The following is a 10,467-nucleotide window of genomic DNA, read 5'->3' on the forward strand; positions in this document are numbered from 1 at the left end:
GGGTTTCATGACCATTTAAAGGACACCTCTGCTGATTTTTCCCCCCTGAATCCTATCATTCTGTTCGTGAAAATCTGACCAAAGATTTCCCACTGCTGTCTTTGTCGAGGGCTTGCTCTAAATTGTGCTGGAAAATCTCGACCAGCCTACATTAAATGGCGCTTCTATGCGAATGTTTTTATGTCAGATTCTCACCGCCTCACAACAGAAGAGCAAGTGGGTTAAATAAATAAGAAAATAACAATTATCCTTCAAATGATTGCATGTCTTTTTCTGGAGTGGAGAGTGTTAGTCTACACAGTGTCTGATGTGCACTGATCCAAGGCCATCTAATGGCACATGTCGTTGACGCACACAGACGTTCCACTAGACAACACTGACAGGCACGTCTGCACCTTCTCATATCCACGACAGGTTTTAACCCATTAAGACCGGGGACGCATCTGTGTGTCATTTTTAGATTTCTTTGGCTATTCAAAAATAGCAGATATACAAGCTCATAGCGCGGCACCGAGTGCCGTGCTTGTAGATCTATTTTTGAAAATGTGTGCAAATCTTTGAATATATATATTTTTAAAGTGAACATTTCTAACTCAAATCTTTGCTTCTGGGGATTCTACAAATGTCTTCTAAATCCTAACAGTTTTCTTTTTGAAAGAATGTTGCTATAATATCAGTGGTTCTCAAACCTTTTCATGTCAAGGTCCACCCAAAATGATATGTATTTGGCTGCAGACCCCCATCTCAACATATTATGTTCCAGGGACCCCCCCAGAAGCAAAGGTTTGAGTTAAAAATGTTCGCTTTAATATATATTCAAAGATTTGCACAAATGTTCACGATTTTTCAAAAATAGCAGAATGTGACCTCCCTGATGACCATGTGTGAACATAGTTGACTTTCTGCCGAGCATAAGGCTTGGACAGCATCATAGAGTATGACGTTTGCCTGTGCTCCTCATGTGGCCATGCTAAGGTGCTCTATAATGTAAAAGACACCTATTGATTCCTAGTTCAGGACTGACTGGATGATGAATAAAGTGACAATTTGATTTTTAATTCACCCTGAGGTACATATCATTGTGTTCTATGGTAGAGAGGCTTTAAAAGTAGGATAAGCTTTTTGGAATTCGTTTTTTTGCTTATTTTACACAATATATGCTGTATTATGTCATGGGGACACAAATGGCACCGAATACTAAGAATGACCCCTATTTACCTATAGCTTTTGTATTGAATGTGAACAGGGTTAGAGAGAAATCGTGGTTCTGCAAGAGAGAAATTAATGAGTCATCAGGGCATGTATTTCATTTGGACATGAACATGCTAAAACCCGCAGTAATTAGTCCATAGTGCCTTTTGCACTGCATTAATTAGTAGAGTATTATGTAGTGTGTATGTATACTGGGTGCACTTTACTACATTAGCAAGAATTTCTATGCATGATGCCGCCACTGTTGCTACGTGGAGATACTACGATGCCCTACAATGTATTGCTGTTAATGAATGTTTCGACCCTTTTGGTCTTTTTCAAGTATACTGTGGCATACTTGAAAAAGACCAAAAGGGTCGAAACGTTATATCTGCTGTTTCTCAAGTATGCTATACTTGAAAAAGACTGAAAGGGTCGAAACATCGTATCTGCTGTTTTTCAAGTATGCTATACTTGAAAAAGACAGAACGGGTCGAAACATCGTATCTGCTGTTTATCGCAAATAAAAGCCTTGGAGCATTTAAAAGTGAGTTGCGTGCCCCTGCTTTGTTTTCATGATTCTGTTCTTACAGTTTGGCTCAGCACCAAGAAACGGAGGATGTGCGTTATTTTTTCTTTGAGAGTTTTGAGACCACCCACAACTGAAAAAACACAACGTGAGTATATAAATATGTAATTATGTTCCAATTCAGGGGTACGTGCAATACGAAGTCACCGTCCTAAAAAGGGTGCTGGAACAGAGCCTTGTGTCTTTGCACGTCACCGTGACGTAAACGGGATCCAAATGCAGCCTTTGAAGAACGTGGAGCCTGAATTGGGACACAGCTTATCCGGTCTAAAAGCCTTCTTAGGAGCCCCCGGAGGAAGTGCTGCTCCTTTACAACCAACCAACTGGAAATCTTGGGCTACAGGCGGTGTTAGAGAAAAATCCATGACGTTATCAAAATCTGTAGACTTTATCCTACAATCTGCAATTGGACTATGGTATACCTTGTGTGTGAAGTTGATATTTTAGCCAGAGGAAAATGTATGGACCACTCAAAAGTTTAGGATTCATCCTCCAGGCAGTGTTGCCAGATTCTGTGACAGAGACAAGCAACCAGGTCTGGGAAAACAAACAAGCCCAAAAGAACCGACTATGGGCCACATGAGCACTTTAAAAATACATCAGTTATTTGAAAATAGCAGATCTACAAGCTCACAACGAGTCGCATCGCGTTGTAAGCTTGTAGATCGGCTATTTTCACATCTTGGAGGAAAATTATAATAAGCAGACCTGGCAACACTGCCTCCAGGGAGCATGATTGTGCTCAGCAAGTGTCACGGTGATCTGCAAGATCGATCTTGAGGAGCAATTGGAAATTTGGCCTCCGGGTGGCACTACCCAAAAGGCCAGTGGAGGAGCGTCCGGGGAGGCCAGTGTGTGTGTGTGTGTGTGTGTGTGTGTGTGTGTGTGTGACCCTGGAGGGCCCGGGCCGTCAGATAATAAATCGGTAAAATCAGGCAAAAATAAGAATTAAACAACATAACCCTAACATAACCCTACCCTAACCCTAAAACCGAAATAAAGTGACAAAAATCCGCCCAAAACCCGCAAGATTTTGGGCGCGCACGGGATGTGCACGCACGCGCGCGCATGCGCAGGGGGGGCCTGATCACTGTGCTGTGCCTCCCGGCCTGGCTTTGAGTTGTTCCGCCTCTGCAAAAGGCCATGAGGGTCAATACAACAAAACAGTAGGGTTCACCGTCCAGGGAGCATGGAGTTTCCACAGTAAATGCCATGGCAATGTGGCCAGCGGTTTTCAAGATATACTCTATCATGTGGAACCAAAGTGGTGGAGCGGACGGCATCACCATCATTAGAGCCCCGCTGCAAGCAGAGCTAATAACGATGCAGAGCCAGTGATGAGAGATTTCTCTTTTTTTCTTTTTCCTCTCTCTCTCTCTCTCTCTCTCTCTCTCTCTCTCTCTGACGAGCCATCCGGCGGTGTTTCCAGTCATATCAGTCCTCCATACTATTAGAGATTTGCCTGCTCTTAATAACCCCAAATAACGCGATTACGTCCCAATTTAATTAATTGGCAACAGAAGGGCCTAGGCAGTAAGCTGGCAGAGGCAGCAGCGTGTGTGTGTGTGTGTGTGTGTGTGTGTGTGTGTGTGTGTGTGTGTGTGTGTGTGTGTGTGTGTGTGTGTGTGTGCTCCTCGTCGCTGTTTGGCCAGAAACCATGTATCTCCATATTACTTTCTATGTTTTTTTCCTGTAAATTAATGCTCTACTCCGTCATACTGGTGTCACACAAATGTAGCAAAAAATAGCTGATCTACAAGCTCACAACACACTGCGGTGCGACTGCAAGCGTTGTGAGCTGGTAGATCTGCTATTTTTGAAAAATGCTGAAAGTAAAAGTGGTTTAGTGTGTCTGTGGGTTATATAAATATTGAACAAATGAAAAGCATTAACAAGAGCTTGTGACTAAATAATATATATTTTTAAGTGACAGTTTTGGACATACAAGGTTTCCACCCGACAATGTGTAAACGTGTACACGTATGTGCGTGCTGGGGTGTTGGTATGAGAAGCACTTCTCACATCATGACCCACTTCTGCTCTCTAATCCAATATAAATCAAAAAAAAATTTCTTGGCCTCTGCGTCAGAGAGAGAGAGAGAGAGAGAGAGAGAGAGAGAGACAGGAATGTGTGCAGTTGGCTGAGCATCAACTTGCAGCCAGTATATGCCTCAATTTGACCAAATCGCTGACTGGGTTATTTCAGATTGTATACAGGGCTCCTCCAGACTAACATTACGCTGGTGGCAGTTGCTGCCACTACATTTTCAGTCAGTGGCAGTAGCACCTAATTTGACCACACACTGAGATTGCTTTTTTGGGGGGGAAGTGTTTTATATTAAAGCAATTGTACATACAAGAAATGTTAAAACCGTAATAAGGTGCAACAATAAATTATTATTAACCTATTAAGTCTGGGAAAGCATCTGTCATTTTAGATTTCAAACAGTTTAACCATTATCTTATACTTGGGCTATTCAAAAATAGCAGATCTACAAGCTCGTAGCGAGCTACGAGCTTGTAGATCAGCTATTTATTTATTTTTAATCGTGAGAATTTGTGCAAGTCGTTGAATGTAAATGTTTTTTAAAGCAAACATCAAATCTTTGCTTCTGGGGGAATTTTTTTTTTTAATAAAAATAACTTATGTTGCTATAATATCGATAATAATAAGTTTGAGTGGTTCTCAAACCTTTTTCATGTCAAGGACCACCCAATATGATATGTATTTGTCCGTGGACCCCCCATCTCAAAATATTTTGTTCCAGGGACCCCCAGAATCAAAGATTTGAATGAATGAATATATACATTCAAAGAATTGCACACATTTTCACTTTTTTTTTTTTTTTAAATAGCAGATCTACAAGCTTGTATCGCAGCACTCTATGAGCTTGTATTTCTGCTATTTTTGAATAGCCAAAGAAATTCAAAGTGACACAGATACGTTCCCGGTCTTAATGGGTTAACATACCAGATTCTCATTGAAGTCCTCCAAACTATAGGCCCGTCAATTCTGATTTCAATAAGGTTCTCCGTTGTGTTTGTGTGGAGAGATGCTCAGACATCTGATTGGATCCTCCTCTCTCAAACACAGCGGAGGACACTGAAGACATGTATTATGTGGATCATAGGTGACAGGATGTTCTAAAAGATATAATAGTATATATTATATTATAATAAGGAAAGATTACACTCAATCAGGGTTGCCAGATCTGCTTATTATAATTTCCCCACAAGATTTTATTTGAAAATAGCCGATCTACAAGCTTACAACGCGTCTCATCGCGACGCGTTGTAAGCTTGTAGATCTGCTATTTTCAAATAGCTGATGTATGTTAAAGTGCTCATGTGGCCCATAGTCGCTTCTTTTGGGCTGGTTTTCCTAGTCCTGGTTGCTTGTTTCTCTCACCGAATATGGCAACACTGCACTCAATACACTGTGGTTTGGGCTTCATTGACATTGATAAACTGATGACGTTTGTGGCTGGCACCATTTCTGAAATTGAAACTGTACTTTACTTTATGTAACTTTCCTGTTCTTCCCTGGATTTTGAACCTGGGTGTCTTGTGCAAGTGTTGACATTTCATACCATGAGCTAATAGAGCATGCCTGCTTGCTTTGGGGAGAAATTGGATTTTGACCTTCAAGTCAAACTTTGTCAAACCAGGAACAGGGTTGTGTTAAAGGTTGTGTCCAACCTACACAAATGATCTAAATGTCTCAATAGAAGAGCAGGGAGACCAAATACAATCACCCCTATTATATAAGTTATATTGTATTAACATATGCTACCATACAGATAGGACAAAATTAAATTTGATTCACTAAAATAAATTACATAATAGAGCTTTAAGGCGATGGAAAGCTTTTTCTTTTATTTATTTTATTATAACAGTTCATGCATTGTCACCAGTAACATGACATTACTACTTTCAATGACAGCTCTGAGGCCAAATCAGTCTGCACTACGTCACACAGTTCCAAGCTAGACTCAAGTGAATTATTGTTTGTGTCCACTAGTGGACCTGGGTTCAGGAGCAGGAACTCCCTAAGAAAAGCTACAGTGACGTTTCCTGTTTCCAGTGACGTGGCAGCCTACTTGGAAAGAAGGTGGGGTGTACCACAGTGTGTGGGGGCCATCGATGGCTCCCACATACCTGTAATTGCTCCAAGTACATTAACGATCACTTCAATCGGAAAGGTTGGCAAGCCATTATCGTTTAGGAAGTTGTTGGTGGCAAGGGACAATTTGAGTTGAACAGTGTTGATTTCGTCGACTAAAACTATGACGAAAAATGTTCGTTGACTACCTTTTTTCACTGACCAAAACTAAATAAAAACTAAGCTATGATGACTAAAACTAGGACTAAATATATTGATAATTTTGTCAACAAATAAAAACTAGACTAAAATGTTAGGGAGGGACTAGTGGAGAAGAGATCCAGTAGAACTAAAAGACAAGTCATTTTATGTTTGGTTGCGCTCGGGTGTTGCACTCTGAAAATAGCCGATCTGCAAGCTCACAACGCGTCGCGCTGCGGCGCGTTGTGAGCTCGTAGACCTGCTATTTTCAGCATGCAACCAAGTGTAAAATCAGCCATTAGGACGCCATCAAGGCACCGCCAAAATACATTTTAGTCGACTAAATCAACTGCAGATTTAGTCGACTAAAATCTACGATATTTAGTCGACTAAAATCTACGATATTTAGTCGACTAAAATCTACGATATTTAGTCGACTAAAACTAGACCAAAACTAAAACATTTCAGATGACTAAAATATGACTAAAACTAAATGGAATGTTATTCAAAAGACTATGACTAAAACTAAATCAAGATTTTGCTGTCAAAATCAACACTAAAGTTGAAAGACCAGGGAGCCTCTTGTGCAGTGGCACCCCCCCCCCTTTCCCCACACACACCATGATGGGTGATGGTTGAAAGCAACAGCATTCGGGCAGACTGAAGGGAGGGAAGGCGGCACTGCCTTATGAAGTGTAATGACAGACAGCGACATAGAATTCGCCAGACAAATGGTCATTGCGTCACACAGATGGGCCCACAGATGTGCGAGCAAAACAATGAAGTATACAAAGGACATCGGCTGAACGCCCCAGATGAACCCAGCACCAACACAGCCTGCATGGCTACTTCCACAGAGACAGACCAGATGGAAACAGAGTGATGAACTGATGCAACACTTGACGAACAGCAACTGGGTATCAGGGTGAAATACTGAAAATGTTGCTGAAACTGAGTTATACTTGATTCTCTTTGTTGTAGATTACTACCGATGCAGTGTTTTTAAGTAAGCTGTCTAATAACAGTAGCCCCTTTCTCCTCTAATCAGATATGTGCTGCACACATAGGAACCAACCAGTAACTGAGCACCTGCAGGATGGCCCTCATATGGGAAAGTGCCCTTTTCATGACCAACTTCTTATTCATCACTTTAACAGGAATGAATTGACCAATGACAATATTGTTTTCCAATAAAGTTCATTGCAAGTAACAAGAAACTAGGCCCTTCGTGTTTTTGCTCTACGCTAAATATTTTCACATAAACTAGCTGATCTAAGCTTGTAGATCTGATATTTCTTTTTAAAATAGAGACGCTAGGGTTCATGTGGTTAAATATAAAAGAATAAGTACTCATAGAGGTTTTAAGTTCAACATTATTTCTGAATGAAGTGTCCATGTGTCGATCCTAACAATATAAAGGTGACTTGCTATCGTTACCTTTAGATTACACCTTTTGCCATAATCATCTTTAAAGGGGTAGTTCACCCCCAAAATAACTTTTTTTCTATTGATTACTGACCATCTGGAGCCTTGAATTCATAGATATTTTTTTGTTTTTGTCACATTCCTAAGCCAATAATTTGATTATAATAAATGTGTCCCCATTGATTCCGGTAGGAGACACAAATGCATTTGTGTCTCCTACCGGAATCAATGGGGCTAAATTTATTATAATCAAATAATAAAGGAAGGAATGCGACAAAAACAAAAAAATATCCATGAATTCAAGGCTCCATGGGGTGAGTAATCAATAGAAAAAAAGTTATTTGGGGGTGAACTACCCCTTTAAGCAATTTATAGTTGAAAGGAAGTCTTGCATTCACTATATTAGAATATATTTAATTGAATGAATTCTGTGTGTATATATATATATATATATATATATATACACATACATACATACACACACACACACACACACACACACACACACACACACACACACACACACACACACACACACACACACACACACACACACACACACACACACACACACACACACACACACACAATTTTATTTATTTATTTTTGTTAGCACAGTCTGTGCAGAGCATGTCACGCCACCTTTCACTGCATATACTTGTACTGTATGAGTGACTGACAAATAATAACACGCTCAAATATATATATATATATATATATATATATATATATATATATATATATATATATATATATATATATATATATTAACGCTGTCAAACTTATCGCGTTAACAGCGGTAATTGAAAATTAATCACCACCGTTAACGCGATAATTTTGACAGCATTAATAAAATATATATTTTTAAATATATATAAATGATATACCCTCTGGGGCCCCCAGGCTTAAGTTTGCAAACTGTTACCGCGTCTTCAAAATGTTAACCTAAATCTGACTGTACTGCTGCTTGTGACAATGTCTCTCTAAGGACATCAACTAATTGGACAAACACAGCTTTAATAATGTTATTGTTGAACGCCATACAATTATTATTGAACACTGTGGCCACAGCTGCTGTCCTTTTGATTGCTTTACACTCCCGAAACTGTCTGCACTCACTTTCCAATAGAGTGAGACTCCCCGAGGTACAGTAGTCAATGCATTCACTGTGGACACTGCATGGTGTCTTCTCATTCCTGTGAAAATATGGAGTGACAAAGGCATTAGGGCTACACAAGTTAACAAGGCAGTTAATTAACTGAAAAGTTGAGTTTGTGGAATGACAACATAATACTAAGAGATCATAGACACTAGCAGTAATGGCCTGTATCACACTGGAATGTGGGTGCTTTGCCTTTGTGTGCATGACAATTTCTGCGCTTTGCACAAAACCTGATTGTCAGAACCAATGGTATTTACCAGAGTCTACCTCAGTCAATGTGCTTACAAAACAAACCGAGTGACAGGTGATGACAGTCTTCTATATAAATAGCTGTGGATTTGAAAATGTATTGTCTTATGTCTGGCAGAAAGTACTCAGACATGCTTGTGTGGAGCAAACTCTTGAGCAGACTTTTGAGTTTACCTGCCAAGAATATGTCGCCTGGGGGTGCTGGACACTAGCCGCATAGGGACAATGGAATCTGGGGTGGTAGGAGGGGCGTCACTGGAGACAGCAGAGAGTCTGGGGTTAGGGTGCTGGGAACATCCTAAATGACAGCACTCAAGCGAGTTAGGGCTAGGTTTATACTGGGCTCCTAAAGTGTGGTTGTATTGGCCATTCCCCAGTTGAAACGATCTCTGAAAAGTAAAAGCAGCTGTTGTTAATGTGGCTGCTCAGATGAGATTACCTCAAACTCTACTGGGAACACAGAGTAATAGGCTCTATGCACAGCAGCCGTATTGGAAAGAAGTTGGGCCACTGCTTATCTCCTTCACAGGTGATGCTGATTAAGGTTGTGTTCCATTCTGGTCAAACAGAGTCAGGGTGCTGATGTTGTGCATGTTGGCTCACTGGAAACACTCTGCTACACAATTGGGTCTCAAAGTGTGGTCCAGGCAGGGACCCTCATGGTTCCTTGAGGGGGTTCCAGAAGGCTCCCATACATGTGTGAAACTCTGAGAGTTAAGGGGGTCCTTGAAAATGTTAAACGTTTGAGAACCACTGTGCTAAACTAAATGGAACAGAGCCTTCGTTAGAATCATTGATAACACCTGTGATGGAAGTAAGGCCCAATTAATCTCCAAAATGGCTGCTGTGCATAGAGCCTTAAGTTACAATGCATACCTCAGGGTCAAATAATGTTGCAACATTTATAAAAAACTATATATTACCTTAATGCATCATCGCTTGTACTGGATCCCATATGCCGGACGGACAACCTGCGCCCAATTGGCTAATTCCAACCCATAGACACGTGGATGTGTCTCCCATAGCCTGGAGGGACGGTTGGCATGAAATAATTAATTCAGACAGAGACACACTTGAAAACAGTAATCTCCATCCACCTGGAGATGATAACAGTGACTGAAACAAGGGAACAAGGGTTGCTTAACCAAATGCATGTTGAGAAATAGTTTGCAAGTATGAGCAATGACAAAAGTAATTGTCAGAGTACAACTTATATTTCTCTTATCAGACATTGTATTAGGTGGCAAAGTGTCTCAGTAGCTAGAACATCTGTCTGAGAATCAGAAAGTCGACAGTTTGATCCTTTTGACTGCCAGAATTATTTCAGATTTTTTGCAGTTTATTGCCAGAGATTTTTCATTGAAAAAAAAAAAAGTACTCAGGAGCCGAGATACAGAATTTTTAAGTTTTAAGTTAACAAGGAAGTGGATGGGAGTCTAGATCTTCAAAAAATCATATCACCTTGGTCTTTGGGTCAAATTTTTAAAAAAAATCCTAAAAACGAGTTAACTCGTTCTTGGCAATCAAGTGATGGATTCTAAGAACTAG

The sequence above is a fragment of the Gymnoscopelus braueri genome, assembly GCF_963280865.1.
Source record: "Gymnoscopelus braueri genome assembly, chromosome: 17".
Taxonomy (NCBI): domain Eukaryota; kingdom Metazoa; phylum Chordata; class Actinopteri; order Myctophiformes; family Myctophidae; genus Gymnoscopelus; species Gymnoscopelus braueri.